At 30.1% G+C, this 18,795-nt stretch overlaps 1 pseudogene; it reads right to left on the reverse strand.

Moving 5' to 3' along the window:
- LOC119613168 overlaps nucleotides 1-18,567 on the reverse strand; it is a 37,169-nt pseudogene extending 18,602 nt beyond the window's left edge.
- Between the last annotated feature and the right edge of the window lie 228 nt (nucleotides 18,568-18,795).

An 18,795-nucleotide genomic window follows, 5' to 3' on the forward strand; every position in this document is an offset into this window, starting at 1 on the left:
CATGATTTTCTTGTTTATTGTAAACAAATTTGGATTAAAATATCGTAAATTTAAGAAAGCATATTTTAGCATATTTCAAAATAAAGCCATATTTTGCTAAAATTGTATAGAATTTAGCCTAAAATTAGGAAGATTTTAATAACGCAACAAAATTTTGATAATTTATGAAAGCATATTTTAATATAAAAGACATATGTTAAGCTAAAATCATCAAAATTTAAGTACCTAACACTGCCCGCCTTAATTACCAATAAATTTGCAAAGAAATAGTAAGAATTTAAGAGAGCATATTTTAGCATATTTTTGTATAAAGGCATATTTTGCCCAAAAATACCTAGATTTTAGCTTAATATCGTTCAGATTATAATATCTCACGATTATCTCGTTAATTTTTAATAAAATTTCATAAATTTCTGAAAGCATATTTTGGCATATTTTTTATTAAAGGCATATTTTGCTCGGAAATTCCTAGATTTTAGCATAATATCATTCAGATTTGAATATCTCTCGATTAACTTCTTAATTTTCAACAATTTTGTACCAAAATTTCCTAAATTTAATAAAGCATATTTTTGCATATTTTCTATTAAAGGCATATTTTGCCCAGAAATTCCTAGATTTTAGCATATTATCGTTCAGATTTTAATAACTCACGATTAACTTGTTAATTTTCAACAATTTTGTACCAAAATTTCGCAAATTTATAAGAGCATATTTTGGCATATTTTAAAATAAAGGCATATTTTGTAAAAATTTCCTGGATTTTAGAATAATATCATCAGATTTGAGTACCAAATGATCATCTTGTTAATTTTCATCAATTTTGTAGCAAAATTTCGTAAATTTATGAGAGCATATTTTGGAATATTTTTGAATAAAGGCATATTTTGCTAAAATTTTCTAGATTTTGGCATAAAATCGTTTAGATTTTAGCATAAAATCGTTTAGATTTTAGCATAAAATCGTTTAGATTTTAATACCTTACGATTATCTTGATAGTTTTCAGCAAATTTGTACCAAAATTTCGTAAATTTATAAAAGCATATTTGGGCATATTATCAAAAAAAGGCATATTTTGCGAAAATTTTCTAGATTTTAGCATAATATCTTTCAAATTTTAATATCTCACGATTATCTTGTTAATTTTCAACAATTTTGTACCAAAATTTCGTAAATTTATGAAAGCATATTTTGGCATATTTTAAAATAAAGGCATATTTTGTAAAAATTTCATAGATTTTAGAATATTATCATTAGATTTGGTAATTTTAAAAAATTTTGTACCAAAATTTCGTAAATTTATTAAAGCATATTTTGGCATATTTTAAAAAAAGGCATATTTTGCAAAAATTTCCTTTATTTTAGCATAATATCACCAGATTTCAGTACAACATGATCATCTTGTTAATTTTCAATAACTTCAAACCAAAATTTCGTAAATTTATTAAAGCATATTTTTGCACATTTTCTATTAAAGGTATATTTTGCCCAAAAATTCCTAGATTTTAGCACAATATCGTTTAGATTTTAATACCTTACGATTATCTTGTTAATTTTTAACAATTTTGTACGAAAATTTCGTAAATTTATGAAAGCATATTTTGGCATATTTTTGAATAATGGCATATTTTGCTAAAATTTTCTAGATTCTAGCATATTATTATTAGATTTGGTCATTTTTAACAATTTTGTACCAAAAGTTCGTAAATTTATGAAAGCATATTTTGGCATATTTTCAAATAAAGGCATATTTTGTATAAAAATCATTAAAATTTCAATATCTAACGATTTTTTTTGTTTCTTTTCAACAATTTTGTGTAAGAATTTCGTAATTTTACGAAAGCATATTTTGGCATATTTTCAAATAAAAGCATATTTTGTATAAAACGCTTTTCTTGTTTATTTTCAACAATTTTGAAGACAAATTTCCCAAATTTAAGAAAGCCTATTTTTGCATATTTTCAAACAAAAGCATATTTTGTATAAAAATCTTTAAAATTTTCATTATCTCATGATATTGAACAATTCTGTAAAGATATTTTGAAAACTTAGCAGAGTTTTGGTACTTTTATCAAATTTGGTACTTTTGTAAAAATTAACTTTATAATGAGAGAAAATTTACTTTTGGTACATTTTTTACTTTAATAATAATTTCTTATTTAATTGCATACAAACGTGACCTCATTATTAACTGTAAAAAATTTATATTTAATAATAATTTCTATTATATTTGACTAGTTTTGCTGTGATTACCTAAATATTATTAAGATTACAAAATGTTTATTAAAGAAATATAATAACAACAACAAATATCAATGAAATAAAATTGTCTTTTATTTGCTACGTATAACAACTGGCCATTGTAGGCGGCTGGCAACATTTTTCCCTCTTTTTTAAAACTATTATGGTCAAACCAGATGCAAGACAGCAAATTTGTGGTGGAGTTAAGTTGTTTTAGCTGGTAGTTGGTTGATATTACAAAAATAATTAAAATTTCTGCTTGGTTGCCTTGAAGTCTAGATAAAAATCCATTAAACCCACCTTTATAAAAATTTCACAAAAACCACACAAAAACAAACTACACGTGACGTTTATTAACACAAAACAGGAAGTTTTCTTAAAATGAAAATTATTTAAATTTTAAAAAATTAAAAACAGTTTTACATTAATTAAAAAAATTAGCTAAAATTAGTTTTATTTCTCAGGAAATTTTTTGGAAATTTTTAAAACGTCTACACTTGCTGACAATCAGTTCAGTTACATATTTTCTGGCTAAAATCCTCTTAACAATGCCAAAAAAATTCCTAACAAAAATTGCCAGTTAAAAAAAACACACACTAGGAATTCATGAGTTATTTTTTCTACACAAAAACGTGAGTTAAGTGAAAGTTGTTGGTATGTTATAAAAAAACAACAACAACAACAGCTACTCTAAACTGCAAATGACAAAATCAAAAAACTAACAATAAACTTTAATATGTTTGTTTTCATTTTCATAATAATAGTTTAAAAGAAAAATACATATTGTTAATTGACTAGTCATAGTCGTCTTCATTATAATCATTATTAAGTTGGTTTTAATTATTGAAGGCCGTTCGTTCGTTAGTTCGTTTTTTCAATTTTCTATTTTCTCATCTTCACCAACATGTCATTTGTCAGTTGGTTTTGGCTTTAAAATTAATTGTAATTTGAAATAATTGTTTGTGGTTTAATAAAGTCAACGAATGTTTGCAACGTAATAAATAGTGTTAATTTGTTTCACATTTTTTTTTTATAAAAAAAGAAAAGTAATTTTTAAAAGTTTTTAATTAAAAGGTAAAATTTTTAAAATCAAACAAAACTTTCGATCCATAGTCTAGTCCAGTTTATAGTGTAGTCTATAGTGTAGTGTATAGTGTAGTATATAATCTAGTCTATAGTGTAGTCTATAGTCTAGTCTATAATCTAGTCTATAATCTAGTCTATAATCTAGTCTATAATCTAGTCTATAGTCTAGTCTATAGTCTAGTCTATAGTCTAGTCTATAGTCTAGTCTATAGTCTAGTCTAATAGTCTAGTCTATAGTCTAGTCTATAGTCTAGTCTATAGTCTAGTCTATAGTCTAGTCTATAGTCTAGTCCTATAGTATAGTCTATAGTATAGTCTATAGTATAGTCTATATTCTAGTCCTATAGTCTAGTCTATAGTCTAGTCTATAGTCTAGTCTATAGTCTAGTCTATAGTCGAGTCTATAGTCTAGTCTATAGTCTAGTCTATAGTCTAGTCCTATAGTCTAGTTCTATAGTCTAGTCTATAGTCTAGTCTATAGTCTAGTCTATAGTCTAGTCTATAGTCTAGTCTATAGTCTAGTCTATAGTCTAGTCTATAGTCCTAGTACTATAGTACTAGACTATAGACTAGACTATAGACTAGACTATAGACTAGACTATAGACTAGACTATAGACTAGAGACTATAGACTAGAGACTAGTCTAGAGTCTAGACTATAGTACTAGTCTATAGTCTAGTCTATAGTCCTAGTCTATAGTCTAGTCTATAGTTCTAGTCTAGTCTAGTCTATAGTCTAGTCTATAGTCTAGTCTATAGTCTAGTCTATAGTCTAGTCTATAGTCTAGTCTATAGTCTCGTCTATAGTCTAGTCTATAGTCTAGTCTATAGTCTAGTCTATAGTCTAGTCTATAGTCTAGTCTATAGTCTAGTCTATAGTCTAGTCTATAGTCTAGTCTATAGTCTAGTCTATAGTCTAGTCTGTAGTCTAGTCTATAGTCTAGTCTATAGTCTAGTCTATAGTCTAGTCTATAGTCTAGTCTATAGTCTAGTCTATAGTCTAGTCTATAGTCTAGTCTATAGTCTAGTCTATAGTCTAGTCTATAGTCTAGTCTATAGTCTAGTCTATAGTCTAGTCTATAGTCTAGTCTATAGTCTAGTCTATAGTCTAGTCTATAGTCTAGTCTATAGTCTAGTCTATAGTCTAGTCTATAGTCTAGTCTATAGTCTAGTCTATAGTCTAGTCTATAGTCTAGTCTATAGTCTAGTCTATAGTCTAGTCTATAGTCTAGTCTATAGTCTAGTCTATAGTCTAGTCTATAGTTTAGTCTATAGTCTAGTCTATAGTCTAGTCTATAGTCTAGTCTATAGTCTAGTCTATAGTCTAGTCTATAGTCTAGTCTATAGTCTAGTCTATAGTCTAGTCTATAGTCTAGTCTATAGTCTAGTCTATAGTCTAGTCTATAGTCTAGTCTATAGTCTAGTCTATAGTCTAGTCTATAGTCTAGTCTATAGTCTAGTCTATAGTCTAGTCTATAGTCTAGTCTATAGTCTAGTCTATAGTCTAGTCTATAGTCTAGTCTATAGTCTAGTCTATAGTCTAGTCTATAGTCTAGTCTATAGTCTAGTTTATAGTCTAGTCTATAGTCTAGTCTATAGTCTAGTTTATAGTCTAGTCTATAGTCTAGTCTATAGTCTAGTCTATAGTCTAGTCTATAGTCTAGTATATAGTCTAGTCTATAGTCTAGTCTATAGTCTAGTCTATAGTCTAGTCTATAGTCTAGTCTATAGTCTAGTCTATAGTCTAGTCTATAGTCTAGTCTAAAGTCTAGTCTATAGTCTATAGTCTAGTCTATAGTCTAGTCTATAGTCTAGTCTATAGTCTAGTCTATAGTCTAGTCTATAGTTTAGTCTATAGTCTAGTCTATAGCTAGTCTATAGTCTAGTCTATAGTATAGTCTATAGTCTAGTCTATAGTCTAGTCTATAGTCTAGTCTATAGTCTAGTCTATAGTCTAGTCTATAGTCTAGTCTATAGTCTAGTCTATAGTCTAGTCTATAGTCTAGTCTATAGTCTAGTCTATAGTCTAGTCTATAGTCTAGTCTATAGTCTAGTCTATAGTCTAGTCTATAGTCTAGTCTATAGTCTAGTCTATAGTCTAGTCTATAGTCTAGTCTATAGTGTAGTCTATAGTCTAGTCTATAGTGTAGTCTATAGTCTAGTCTATAGTGTAGTCTATAGTCTAGTCTATAGTATAGTCTATAGTCTAGTCTATAGTCTAGTCTATAGTCTAGTCTATAGTCTAGTCTATAGTCTAGTCTATAGTCTAGTCTATAGTCTAGTCTATAGTCTAGTCTATAGTCTAGTCTATAGTCTAGTCTATAGTCTAGTCTATAGTCTAGTCTATAGTCTAGTCTATAGTCTAGTCTATAGTCTAGTCTATAGTCTAGTCTATAGTCTAGTCTATAGTCTAGTCTATAGTCTAGTCTATAGTCTAGTCTATAGTCTAGTCTATAGTCTAGTCTATAGTCTAGTCTATAGTCTAGTCTATAGTCTAGTCTATAGTCTAGTCTATAGTCTAGTCTATAGTCTAGTCTATAGTCTAGTCTATAGTCTAGTCTATAGTCTAGTCTATAGTCTAGTCTATAGTCTAGTCTATAGTCTAGTCTATAGTCTAGTCTATAGTCTAGTCTATAGTCTAGTCTATAGTCTAGTCTATAGTCTAGTCTATAGTCTAGTCTATAGTCTAGTCTATAGTCTAGTCTATAGTCTAGTCTATAGTCTAGTCTATAGTCTAGTCTATAGTCTAGTCTATAGTCTAGTCTATAGTCTAGTCTATAGTCTAGTCTATAGTCTAGTCTATAGTCTAGTCTATAGTCTAGTCTATAGTCTAGTCTATAGTCTAGTCTAGCTAGTCTATAGTCTAGTCTATAGTCTAGTCTAAGTCTAGTCTATAGTCTAGTCTATAGTCTAGTCTATAGTCTAGTCTATAGTCTAGTCTATAGTCTAGTCTATAGTCTAGTCTATAGTCTAGTCTATAGTCTAGTCTATAGTCTAGTCTATAGTCTAGTCTATAGTCTAGTCTAATAGTCTAGTCTATAGTCTAGTCTATGTCTAGTCTATAGTCTAGTCTATAGTCTAGTCTATAGTCTAGTCTATAGTCTAGTCTATAGTCTAGTCTATAGTCTAGTCTATAGTCTAGTCTATAGTCCTAGTCTATAGTCTAGTCTATAGTCTAGTCTATAGTCTAGTCTATAGTCTAGTCATAGTCTAGTCTATAGTCTAGTCTATAGTCTAGTCTATAGTCCTAGTCTATAGTCTAGTCTATAGTCTAGTCTATAGTCTAGTCTATAGTCTAGTCTATAGTCTAGTCTATAGTCTAGTCTATAGTCTAGTCTATAGTCTAGTCTATAGTCTAGTCTATAGTCTAGTCTATAGTCTAGTCTATAGTCTAGTCTATAGTCTAGTCTATAGTCTAGTCTATAGTCTAGTCTATAGTCTAGTCTATAGTCTAGTCTATAGTCTAGTCTATAGTCTAGTCTATAGTGTAGTCTATAGTCTAGTCTATAGTGTAGTCTATAGTCTAGTCTATAGTGTAGTCTATAGTCTAGTCTATAGTATAGTCTATAGTCTAGTCTATAGTCTAGTCTATAGTCTAGTCTATAGTCTAGTCTATAGTCTAGTCTATAGTCTAGTCTATAGTCTAGTCTATAGTCTAGTCTATAGTCTAGTCTATAGTCTAGTCTATAGTCTAGTCTATAGTCTAGTCTATAGTCTAGTCTATAGTCTAGTCTATAGTCTAGTCTATAGTCTAGTCTATAGTCTAGTCTATAGTCTAGTCTATAGTCTAGTCTATAGTCTAGTCTATAGTCTAGTCTATAGTCTAGTCTATAGTCTAGTCTATAGTCTAGTCTATAGTCTAGTCTATAGTCTAGTCTATAGTCTAGTCTATAGTCTAGTCTATAGTCTAGTCTATAGTCTAGTCTATAGTCTAGTCTATAGTCTAGTCTATAGTCTAGTCTATAGTCTAGTCTATAGTCTAGTCTATAGTCTAGTCTATAGTCTAGTCTATAGTCTAGTCTATAGTCTAGTCTAGCCTATAGTCTAGTCTATAGTCTAGTCTATAGTCTAGTCTATAGTCTAGTCTATAGTCTAGTCTATAGTCTAGTCTATAGTCTAGTCTATAGTCTAGTCTATAGTCTAGTCTTTAGTCTAGTCTATAGTTTAGTCTTTAGTCTAGTCTATAGTTTAGTCTATAGTAGTATATAGTCTAGTCCATTGTCTGACCTTTAGTTCAGTTTGTAGTTAAGAATTTAAGATATTTGATTACAGAAATTCCATTCTATAATAAATTGTTTATTTTGCTGCAACATTTTCTAATTTATTTCAAATTTTTTCTTATTAATGATATTTTGATTGAAATCTTCAATTTAAGTTTGAACAAAAAGGTATCAAATTTATTATAAACTTGAATTTATTACAAAGTATGAACATAAAACAAATTGTTAGTTTAAAGCTGTTAGGGGCATTTCTTACAAATGCTGTGTACAGGGGCAACTTTGGTATGTTTAACTAGGCAAAGCAAACCAGTCTTTAATAGAAGAATTGTAAAGCTACGTGTGATAGTTTGGCCATCACTGTTTTAATTTTGTTAGAATAGTTATTTTCAACCACTTTTGAGAAGATTGTTTTAATTTTTGTTTTCTATAGTTTATTATTACATTTTAGAGGTTTTGTTTTAACACAACAACCAATTGCAGTTGTTGTTAACATTTTTTAAGTTCTTTATTTAAATCAACGGAGCGTGCAATACAAAACAATTAGATGCTAGATACAAGATTTTTGCTAAAAACTAAAAATTTTCTGCAACAATATAAAGAAATGAAAAAAAGCGTACAATTGTTAAGAGCTGTAAGTAAGTAGCCTTATGTTTGAGGCTACTAAAAGTAGTTTTGCAGTAAAACTACTACTTTTAACAAAAACCAGGCTTTAACTGGTGGAAAATCTTGGAAAGAAAACAAAAAAAACTTGTTAGTTAGTTGGCTAACTGGCTGGCTGCATGGTTGGTTTAAAAGAAAATGTAAAAAACTAGAATAAAATCATGTTCATGTAATAATAAACTTAAGGGTACAAACAATAATAGCAAAAACTACAAAATAATAGCAAAAACTACAAAATATTCAACTGGCTTTTTACACTTTTTTTTATTTAAAACAAAAGAAGAAGGTAATTTTTTTTTATGAAAAAAAACATAATTTAACGCTTCATGACTTTGGACAAGAAAACCCGAAAAAACATGTTTAGGAATCAAGAAAAAACTAATTCTGAAAATGTTTAGTACATACAAATCCATGTGTCCGTCCGTCCCACCATTTCTAAGTCCGTCCTTCCGTTTGTCTCTCCGTCCGTCTGTCCATTCCCCAGCAACATTTAAAAGGTGTAATATGACTGGAAATTGTATTTTAATATGTTCTTTTTTTATTATTCTTTAAAAATAATATTTCTAAAAATTTTCTTTATTTTTCTTATAGTTTGAAAGTATGTATGACAGCCAACCAGCTAAAGAACTTTCTAATGCAAAAAGGCGGAAGTCATGCGCTGCACATTAAGGTAGTTGCAGTCTCGTCAGTTGTTATTCATTGTTTGTTTCAATTTTGTTTTATAACTAAAGGGGGAGGTTGAAAAAATATGATTTTTTTCAAATTACATGTGCAGTCACGTGGATTTGTAATAAAAAATAATTGCCTTAATAAGTTATAATAACAAAAAAAGAACCTTAGTAGAAGAACAGAAGAATCTTTTAAAAGAGGAAAGAAAATTGTTTGGAACATTAATTGAATTTGTTGAAAATTGTAGGCAATGGATAATTGTTACAAGTGTTTTTTTGGGACAGTATCTTGAAATGGTGTGGAATCGAGACTATATAGTACAGACAATAGTCCAGTCTATAGTACAGACTATAGTCCACACTGTAGTATAGACTATAGCCCAACTATAGCATAGACTATAGTCCAAACTTAGTATAGACTATGGTCCAGACTATAGTATAGACTATGGTCCAGACGATAGCATAGACTATGGTCCAGACTATAGCATAGACTATAGTATAGACTATAGTCCAGATTATAATACAGACTATAGTCCAAACTATAGCATAGACTATAGTCCAAACTATAGTATAGATTATGGTCCAGACTATAGTATAGACTATGGTCCGGACTATAGTATAGACTATGGTCAAGACTATAGTCCAGACTATAGCATAGACTATGGTCCAGACCATAGCATAGACTATGTTCCAGACTATAGTCCAGACTATAGTACAGACTATATTCTTGATTATAGTACAGACTATAGTTCAGACCATAGCATAGACTATAGTCCTGATTATAGTATAGACTATAGCCCAGACTATAGTATAGACTATAGCCCACACTATATATACACTATGGTCCAGACTATACTATAGACTATGGTCCAGACTATAGTATAGACTATGGTCCAGACTATAGTATAGATTATGGTCCAGACTATAGTATAGACTATGGTCCAGACTATAGTACAGACTATAGCTCAGACTATAGCATAGATTATCGTCCTGATTATAGTATAGACTATAGCCGAGACTATAGTATAGACTACAGCCCAGACTATAGTATAGACTATAGTCCAGACTGCAATATAGACTATAGTCCAGGCTATAGTATAGACTATAATATACACTATGGTCCAGACTATAGTATAGACTAGGGTCCAGACTATAGTATAGACCATGGTCCAGACTGTAGTACAGACTATAGTATAGACTATAGTATAGACTATAGTATAGATTATAGTCCAGACTACAGTATAGACTATAGTCCAGACTATAGTATTGACTATGGTACAGACTAAAGTATAGACTATGGTTCAGACTACAGTATAGACTATATTTCAGACTATGTTATAGACTATAGTATAGACTATAGTTAAGACAATAGCATAGACTTTAGTCCAGACTATAGTATAGACTATGGTCTAGCCTACAGTTTAGACTATGTTATAGACTGTGGTATAGACTATAGTCCAGACAATAGTATAGGCTATAGTCCAGACTATAGTATAGTCTTTAGTACAAACAACAGTCCTATCTATAGTAGAGACTATAGTCCTGTCCCGAGTAGAGATCAGCCTATGTCTCAGATTACATACTAGACTATAGCAAGTATATAGTCTAGTCAATACACAAACAATAGTCCAGAATATACTCTACACTAGAAGTCTACACTATTGTCACCTCTAGAGTGCAGATTTCAGTCTATTTAGGGTTCTAAACGAGGGTCAAGACATGTCATATATCATCTTTTTTCTATTCTCAAGACTCAATTCTTATGACTCAATTTGCAATTCTCGCAAAATAAATTTTAATTAAAACAAACACAAAAGAATTTTTATTAATTAAAATAAATGGCCACTCAAATGATCATCATTTGTAACGTAATAATCATGATCACTATGAAGACAATTTATACTATTTTTTTTACCCTTTTATATAAAGAAAACAATTTCATACCGCTGAGTAAAAAATTCTTACATATTATGAATTTGTTGTGTTTCTAGTACAATTTTTCATCTACAAAAAGATGCGTCAATTTCCTCTAACTGATTCACTTTAATTTGTTTGAAATTTTCAAATAAATTTGTTTATAGTATTTTATTTTCTTTATGTAGTTAATGAGTCTCTTTTTTTTCATTTCATATTCAAATTTTTGCCTTGAATTTGAAATCATAATAAATTTTGCGTTAAACTCTTAACATCTGCTGGCAAAGGCCTGCAAAATTTTGAATCATCTTAGAATAATTGATAAATTTTTATGAGTGTTTGTCTATAGAAATAAAAAAAAAATATATACTAAATAACAAAATATTAGATCACTTTTCATAATTAAATTGTCTTGAGGCCAAGTAGACAACAATACTATGTGCTCAAGCATATTGTGTCATAAATATGTATTTATCAAAGATGACCGTTTTAAAAATTCTACTATAATAAATAGAAATAATTTTTATGCTTAACAGAACTAAGACAGTCTTAACATCATTTGTGTCTCTTGTAAATTTTGTTGCAGTAATAATAGAAACAAATTCCTACAACTACGGCCTAAAACCGGCCATTAGTTTTTATTATAGGTTAATCCACAGACATGACTTTAGTCTATAGTCTACATTATATTCTGGTCTATAGTCTGTGCTATAGACAAGTCTATAGTCTGGACTAGAGACAAGGCCATAGTCTGGACTATAGACAAATCTATAGTCTGGCCTATAGACAAGTCTATAGTGTGGACTATAGACAAGTCCATAGTCTGGACTATAGACAAGTCCATAGTCTGGACTATAGACAAATCTATAGTCTGGACTGGACTGGAGACAAGTCCATAGTCTAGACTAGAGACAAGTCTATAGACTGAACTATAGGCAAGTCTATAGACTGGACTATAGACAAATCTATAGTCTGGACTATCGACAAGTCTATAGTGTGGACTATAGACAAGTCCATAGTCTGGACTATAGACAAGTCCATAGTATGGACTATAGACTAGTATATAGTCTGGACTATAGACAAGTCTATAGTCTGGACTATTGACAAGTCTATAGTCTGGACTATAGACAAGTCTATAGTCTGAACTATAGACAAGTCTATAGTCTGGACTATAGACAAGTCTATAGTCTGGCCTATAGACAAGTCTATAGTCTGGACTATAGACAAGTCTATAGTCTGGACTATAGACAAGTCTATAGTCTGGACTATAGACAAGTCTATAGTCTGGACTATAGACAAGTCTATAGTCTGGACTATAGACAAGTCTATAGTCTGGACTATAGACAAGTCTATAGTCTGGATTATAGACAAGTCTATAGTCTGGATTATAGACAAGTCTATAGTCTGGACTATACACAAGTCTATAGTCTCGCCTATACACAAGTCTATAGTCTCGCCTATAGACAAATCTATAATCTGGACTATAGACAAGTCTATAATCTGGACTATAGACAAGTCTATAATCTGGACTATAGACAAGTCTATAATCTGGACTATAGACAAGTCTATAATCTGGACTATAGACTTGTCTATAGTCCAGACTATAGACTTGTCTATAGTCCAGACTATAGACAAGTCTATAATCTGGACTATAGACAAGTCTATAGTTTGGACAATAGACAAGTCTATAATCTGGACTATAGACAAGTCTATAGTTTGGACAATAGACAAGTCTATAGTCTGGACTATAGACAAGTCTATAGTCTGGACTATAGACAAGTCTATAGTCTGGACTATAGACAAGTCTATAGTCTGGACTATAGACAAGTCTATAGTCTGGACTATAGACAAGTCTATAGTCTGGACTATAGACAAGTCTATAGTCTGGCCTATACACAAGTCTATAGTCTGGACTATACACAAGTCTATAGTCTGGACTATAGACAAGTATAGACTATAGACAAGTCTATAGTCTGGACTATAGACAAGTCTACAGTCTGGACTATAGACAAGTATAGACTATAGACAAGTCTATAGTCTGGACTATAGATAAGTCTATAGTCTGGACTATAGACAAGTCTATAGTTTGGAGTACAGGCAAGTCTATAGTCTGGACTATAGACAAGTCTATATTCCGTACTATAGACAAGTCTATAGTCTGGGCTATAGACAAGTGTATCATCTGGACTATAGATAAGTCTATAGTCTGGACTATAGACAAGTCTATAATCTAGACTATAGACACGTCTATAATCTAGACTATAGACACGTCTATAATCTAGACTATAGACAAGTGTATCATCTGGACTATAGACAAGTCTATAGTCCAGACTATAGTCCAGATTATAGACTTGTCTATAGTCCAGATTATAGACTTGTCTATAGTCCAGATTATAGACTTGTCTATAGTCTGTACTACAGTCTGGACCATGGTCTATACTATAGTCTGGACCCTAGTCTATACTATAGTCTGGACCATAGTGTATATTATAGTCTATACTATAGCCTGGACTATAGTCTATATTGCAGTCTGGACTATAGTCTATACTATAGTCTGGGCTGTAGTCTATACTATAGTCTCGGCTATAGTCTATACTATAATCAGGACGATAATCTATGCTATAGTCTGAGCTATAGTCTGTACTATAGTCTGGACCATAGTCTATACTATAGTCTGGACCATAATCTATACTATAGTCTGGACCATAGTCTATACTATAGTCTGGACCATAGTCTATAGTATAGTCTGGACCATAGTGTATATATAGTGTGGGCTATAGTCTATACTATAGTCTGGGCTATAGTCTATACTATAATCAGGACTATAGTCTATGCTATGGTCTGAACTATAGTCTGTACTATAATCAAGAATATAGTCTGTACTATAGTCTGGACTATAGTCTGGAACATAGTCTATGCTATGGTCTGGACCATAGTCTATGCTATAGTCTGGACTATAGTCTTGACCATAGTCTATACTATAGTCCGGACCATAGTCTATACTATAGTCTGGACCATAATCTATACTATAGTTTGGACTATAGTCTATGCTACAGTTTGGACTATAGTCTGTATTATAATCTGGACTATAGTCTATACTATAGTCTATGCTATAGTCTGGACCATAGTCTATGCTATCGTCTGGACCATAGTCTATACTATAGTCTGGACCATAGTCTATACTAAGTTTGGACTATAGTCTATGCTATAGTTGGGCTATAGTCTATACTACAGTGTGGACTATAGTCTGTACTATAGACTGGACTATTGTCTGTACTATATAGTCTCGATTCCACACCATTTCAAGATACTGTCCCAAAAAAACACTTGTAACAATTATCCATTGCCTACAATTTTCAACAAATTCAATTAATGTTCCAAACAATTTTCTTTCCTCTTTTAAAAGATTCTTCTGTTCTTCTACTAAGGTTCTTTTTTTGTTATTATAACTTATTAAGGCAATTATTTTTTATTACAAATCCACGTGACTGCACATGTAATTTGAAAAAAATCATATTTTTTCAACCTCCCCCTTTAGTTATAAAACAAAATTGAAACAAACAATGAATAACAACTGACGAGACTGCAACTACCTTAATGTGCAGCGCATGACTTCCGCCTTTTTGCATTAGAAAGTTCTTTAGCTGGTTGGCTGTCATACATACTTTCAAACTATAAGAAAAATAAAGAAAATTTTTAGAAATATTATTTTTAAAGAATAATAAAAAAAGAACATATTAAAATACAATTTCCAGTCATATTACACCTTTTAAATGTTGCTGGGGAATGGACAGACGGACGGAGAGACAAACGGAAGGACGGACTTAGAAATGGTGGGACGGACGGACACATGGATTTGTATGTACTAAACATTTTCAGAATTAGTTTTTTCTTGATTCCTAAACATGTTTTTTCGGGTTTTCTTGTCCAAAGTCATGAAGCGTTAAATTATGTTTTTTTTCATAAAAAAAAATTACCTTCTTCTATAGTCCAGACTATAGACAAGTCTATAGTCTGGACTATAGACAAGTCTATAGTCTGGACTATAGACAAGTCTATAGTCTGGACTATAGACAAGTCTATAGTCTGGACTATAGACAAGTCTATAGTCTGGACTATAGACAAGTCTATAGTCTGGACTATAGACAAGTCTATAGTCTGGACTATAGACAAGTCTATAGTCTGGACTATAGACAAGTCTATAGTCTGGACTATAGACAAGTCTATAGTCTGGACTATAGACAAGTCTATAGTCTGGCCTATACACAAGTCTATAGTCTGGACTATACACAAGTCTATAGTCTGGACTATAGACAAGTATAGACTATAGACAAGTCTATAGTCTGGACTATAGACAAGTCTACAGTCTGGACTATAGACAAGTATAGACTATAGACAAGTCTATAGTCTGGACTATAGATAAGTCTATAGTCTGGACTATAGACAAGTCTATAGTTTGGAGTACAGGCAAGTCTATAGTCTGGACTATAGACAAGTCTATATTCCGTACTATAGACAAGTCTATAGTCTGGGCTATAGACAAGTGTATCATCTGGACTATAGATAAGTCTATAGTCTGGACTATAGACAAGTCTATAATCTAGACTATAGACACGTCTATAATCTAGACTATAGACACGTCTATAATCTAGACTATAGACAAGTGTATCATCTGGACTATAGACAAGTCTATAGTCTGGACTATAGACAAGTCTATAGTCTGGACTATAGCCAAGTCTATATTCTGGACATAGACAAGTCTATAGTCTGGACTATAGATAAGTCTATAGTATTGATATAGATATGTCTATAGTCTCAACTATTGTTTAATATATATAGTCTAGTCTCTACTCCAGTTGATAGTGTGCTAATCTAGATTTGTCTTGATTTATTTTCAGAGACGTTGCTTATGTGATTTTATAAAAATTTAAATAAACATATCAATTAAATTTTTGCGTGATTTTATTTGTTAATTTTTTCATTTTTTTCTTTCTATTTTTTTCCGAAGAGAAATTTCAACATACAATTTTATAACTCACTCAAAGGTATTGCATTAAATTTGCATTTTATTAATAGAAAAAAATACACTTGTATTGTATTTAAATTTTATTGGTGTCTATCTTTTTAACTTAAGCTTTTAATTAAATATTTATTATTATACATTATTTTATTATGTGGATTAAAGTTTTTGCCATTACAATTTAATAATTTCTATATAGTAATTAAAAACCAAAAAAAAAAATAGTTTTTCTTTTATATTTTTGCAGTGTTAATAAACATGCATAAATTAAGTTAAAAGAAAAAGTGAAATTTATTACAGCTTTTTAGTAGTGAAATCTTTAGGAAAAAAAGGTTTTGAAATTTTTATTAACAAATGAAATGAAAACTTAAGAGAAATACTTGTAGGGAAATAATTTTATTAGAAATTATTTTTTGTATAATAAAATTGATAATACCAAAAAATTCTTATCGGTTTTTGTCAATATAATTATGAAATTGTCTATTTAGGTGATTTTTTTAGTTTTTGTCTTTCTATAAGCTTTTTTGTTAGAAAAAGATTAATGAATCGTTTTCTAGAATTTGTTTAAGTTCAAGGTCTTAAAAATCAAAATAAAAAATTTAAATCATAATTTTACTTGTTTAAAAATAACGCCAATATGAATTTTCATTAGGTTTTTTGTAAAGAATGAGCTAGAACGGAACTAGAACTGAACTAGAACTGAACTAGAACTGAACTAGAACTGAACTAGAACTGAACTAGAACTGAACTAGAACTGAACTAGAACTGAACTAGAACTGAACTAGAACTGAACTAGAACTGAACTAGAACTGAACTAGAACTGAACTAGAACTGAACTAGAACTGAACTAGAACTGAACTAGAACTGAACTAGAACTGAACTAGAACTGAACTAGAACTGAACTAGAACTGAACTAGAACTGAACTAGAACTGAACTAGAACTGAACTAGAACTGAACTAGAACTGAACTAGAACTGAACTAGAACTGAACTAGAACAGAACTAGAACAGAACTAGAACAGAACTAGAACAGAACTAGAACAGAACTAGAACAGAACTAGAACAGAACTAGAACAGAACTAGAACAGAACTAGAACAGAACTAGAACAGAACTAGAACAGAACTAGAACAGAACTAGAACAGAACTAGAACAGAACTAGAACAGAACTAGAACAGAACTAGAACAGAACTAGAACAGAACTAGAACAGAACTAGAACAGAACTAGAACAGAACTAGAACAGAACTAGAACAGAACTAGAACAGAAATAGAACAGAACTAGAGCAGAACTAGAACAGAACTAGAACAGAACTAGAACAGAACTAGAACAGAGCTTGAACAGAACTAGAACAGAACTAGAACAGAACTAGAACAGAACTAGAACAGAACTAGAAAAGAACTAGAACAGAACTAGAACAGAACTGAACTAGAACTGAACTAGAACTGAACTAGAACTGAACTAGAACTGAACTAGAACTGAACTAGAACTGAACTAGAACTGAACTAGAACTGAACTAGAACTGAACTAGAACTGAACTAGAACTGAACTAGAACTGAACTAGAACTGAACTAGAACTGAACTAGAACTGAACTAGAACTGAACTAGAACTGAACTAGAACTGAACTAGAACTGAACTAGAACTGAACTAGAACTGAACTAGAACTGAACTAGAACTGAACTAGAACTGAACTAGAACTGAACTAGAATTGAATTAGAACTGAACTAGAACTGAACTAGAACTGAACTAGAACTGAACTAGAACTGAACTAGAACTGAACTAGAACTGAACTAGAACTGAACTAGAACTGAACTAGAACTGAACTAGAACTGAACTAGAATTGAATTAGAACTGAACTTGAACAGAATTAGAACAGAAATATAACCGAACTAGAACTGAAATAGAATAGAAATTTTATACAAAATTATTTTTTTTTTTTTAATTTTATTTTTTAAATAATAAAATATTTTTGTTTATATTTTTTAAAACTTTTATTTGTTTCCTTTAATAAATATTTTGTTAATAAAATTTTCTTTCTTTTATGAATCATTTCTGTATGTCAAAATTTATTATTCGCCCAATTATTTGAATGAGAAATTGTTATCGCTTTTATTAGGATTTCTCAAGAATTTCACAAAATTTTTGTTTTTATTTTTTTTTACTATAAATTTTATTTTTAATATAAATATTTTTTTTTTAATTTTTTATGGATTGTATTTGATATTTTTTAATTCGTTTTTACTATTTATTTAAGAATTTCTTTCATAATCAAACTTTTAATTTAAATTTTAAATCATTTATTGACTTTTTTTTATTAATTTATTTGTTTCATTTACTTTTTTGTGTTTTTATTTACTTGTGGTGTTTATTTTTTAAATAATTTCTATTTATTTTTTTTTAATAATTTGTGCATTTATTTATTTTGTTTGTTGATATTATTAATTAACTTATATTTGTTTTTTCTTTTACTTTTTTTTATTGATTTTTTTAATAATTTTTTTTTTCTTTTAATTTAATTTGATTTAAATTAGAAAAAAATTATGTCTACTCTGCCTCACGTTTAATCAATTTAAAAAATGCGATCTTCGCTAACTAAATTCACGGTTAACACTACCCAAACTACTCACGAACCCCCTGCGAGTAATAAACAGAGCTGAAGAAAAAAACACACGCCAAACAAAACAAATATGGAGGAAAATTGTGCTCTCTCTCAACAAAAAAAAAAAAATAAGAACAAAAAAATCCACCAACAAGAATGATCATTAAAATAAACCCCAAGTACTCAGATCCCTCGAATACAAATAACAATAAAAAAATTAAATAAAAAAGAAATGCAAAATACGCAATAAAATGAAAAACTCAGCAAAAAATTACAAATTAGCATAAAGCAGTTCTTTAAAACAATGAAAACTTTTAAAGTAGAGTCTTCTTTTAAAAAAAGTTTCTTTTTAACTCAAAATATCCATCCATATTTTTTAAAAAATCCCCCT

The sequence above is a fragment of the Lucilia sericata genome, unplaced genomic scaffold (assembly GCF_015586225.1).
Source record: "Lucilia sericata isolate MDLA Ls3-8-SP2 unplaced genomic scaffold, ASM1558622v1 Contig001994F_arrow, whole genome shotgun sequence".
Classification (NCBI taxonomy): Eukaryota; Metazoa; Arthropoda; class Insecta; order Diptera; family Calliphoridae; genus Lucilia; species Lucilia sericata.